The 1,741-nt window shown below is 36.3% G+C and overlaps 1 non-coding gene across 1 annotated transcript; it reads left to right on the top strand.

Annotated features, from left to right (window-relative positions):
- Window positions 1-215: 215 nt before the first annotated feature.
- On the top strand, window positions 216-323 carry LOC127740815 (small nucleolar RNA R71). The gene has a single exon (XR_008001671.1). It is a non-coding gene; the product is annotated as a small nucleolar RNA R71 (small nucleolar RNA).
- The last annotated feature ends 1,418 nt before the right edge of the window (window positions 324-1,741 follow it).

Raw genomic sequence — 1,741 nt, 5'->3', positions numbered from 1 at the left:
ATCTCAAGAACTCCTTTCTTCTGATTTGTCCCATTGTTCACAGGATTTCTTTCATAAGTGTACATGAATTGGTTATTTGCAACCATTTCAATCAGTTCTTGAGCTTCAGTAGGCGTCTTCTTCAGATGAAGAGATCCTCCTGCAGAGCTATCCAAAGACATCTTGGATAGTTCAGAGAGACCATCATAGAAAATACCTATGATGCTCCATTCAGAAAGCATATCAGTGGGACACTTTCTGATTAATTGTTTGTATCTTTCCCAAGCTTCATAGAGGGATTCTCCATCCTTCTGTCTGAAGGTTTGGACTTCCACTCTAAGCTTACTCAATTTTTGAGGTGGAAAGAACTTTGCCAAGAAGGCATTGACTAGCTTTTCCCAAGAGTCCAGGCTTTCTTTTGGTTGAGAATCCAACCATGTTCTAGCTCTGTCCCTTACAGCAAAAGGGAATAGCATAAGTCTGTAGACTTCAGGGTCAACCCCATTAGTCTTAACAGTGTCACAGATTTGCAAGAACTCAGCTAAAAACTGATGAGGATCTTCCAGTGGAAGTCCATGGAACTTGCAATTCTGTTGCATTAGAGAAACTAATTGAGGCTTGAGCTCAAAGTTGTTTGCTCCAATGGCAGGGATAGAGATGCTTCTCCCATAGAAGTCGGGAGTAGGTGCAGTAAAGTCACCCAGCACCTTCCTTGCATTGTTGGCATTGTTGTTGTTTTCGGCTGCCATGTATTCTTCTTCTTTGAAGAATTCGGTCAGGTCCTCTAAAGAAAGTTGTGCTTTAGCTTCTCTTAGCTTTCTCTTCAAGGTCCTTTCAGGTTCGGGATCAGCCTCAACAAGAATGCTTTTGTCTCTGCTCCTGCTCATAAGAAAGAGAAGAGAGCAAGAAAATGTGGAATCCTCTATGTCACAGTATAGAGATTCCTTGAAGTGTCAGAGGAAAAGAAGAGTAGAAGACAGAAGTAGAAAATTCGAACTTATCAAAGGAAGATGGAGTTCGAATTTTACATTAGGGGGTAGTGTTAGTCCATAAATAGAAGGATGTGAGAAGAAGGGAAGAGGTTTTCGAAAATTAAGTGAAAAATTTTGAAAATATTTTTGAAAAACAATACTCAATTTTCGAAAATGAAAATGGAAAATAAATCAAGTGATTTTTGAAAAAGATTTTGAAATTAGAAATAAAAAAGATTTGATTGAAAACTATTTTAAAAAAAAGATGTGGTTAAGAAGATATGATTGGTTTTTAAAAAAAATGTGATTGAGAAGATATGATTTGAAAAACATTTTAAAAAGATTTGATTTTGAAAATTAAAAACTTGAACAAGAAAAGATATGATTCAAACATTAAACCTTTCTCAACAGAAATGGCAACATACTTGAAATGTTGAATCAAATCATTAATTGATAGTAAGTATCTTTGAAAATGGAAAGAAATTGATTTTGAAAAAGATTTGATTGAAAAATTGATTTGAAAAATATTTGATTTTGAAAAGATTTTGAAAACTTAAAAAAAATTTGATTTGAAAACAAAATCTTCCCCCTTTAGCCATCCTGGCGTTAAACGCCCAGAATGGTGCACATTCTGGCGTTTAACGCCCAAAACTATACCCTTTTGGGCGTTAAACGCCCAACCAGGTACCCTGGCTGGCGTTTAAACGCCAGTTTGTCTTCTTCACTGGGCATTTTGAACGCCCAGCTTTTTCTGTGCAATTCCTCTGCTAAATGTTCTGAATCTTCAATTC

Source organism: Arachis duranensis, chromosome 7 (assembly GCF_000817695.3).
Source record: "Arachis duranensis cultivar V14167 chromosome 7, aradu.V14167.gnm2.J7QH, whole genome shotgun sequence".
In the NCBI taxonomy this organism is placed as follows: Eukaryota; Viridiplantae; Streptophyta; class Magnoliopsida; order Fabales; family Fabaceae; genus Arachis; species Arachis duranensis.
This window is presented reverse-complemented; position numbering and strand designations above follow the sequence as displayed.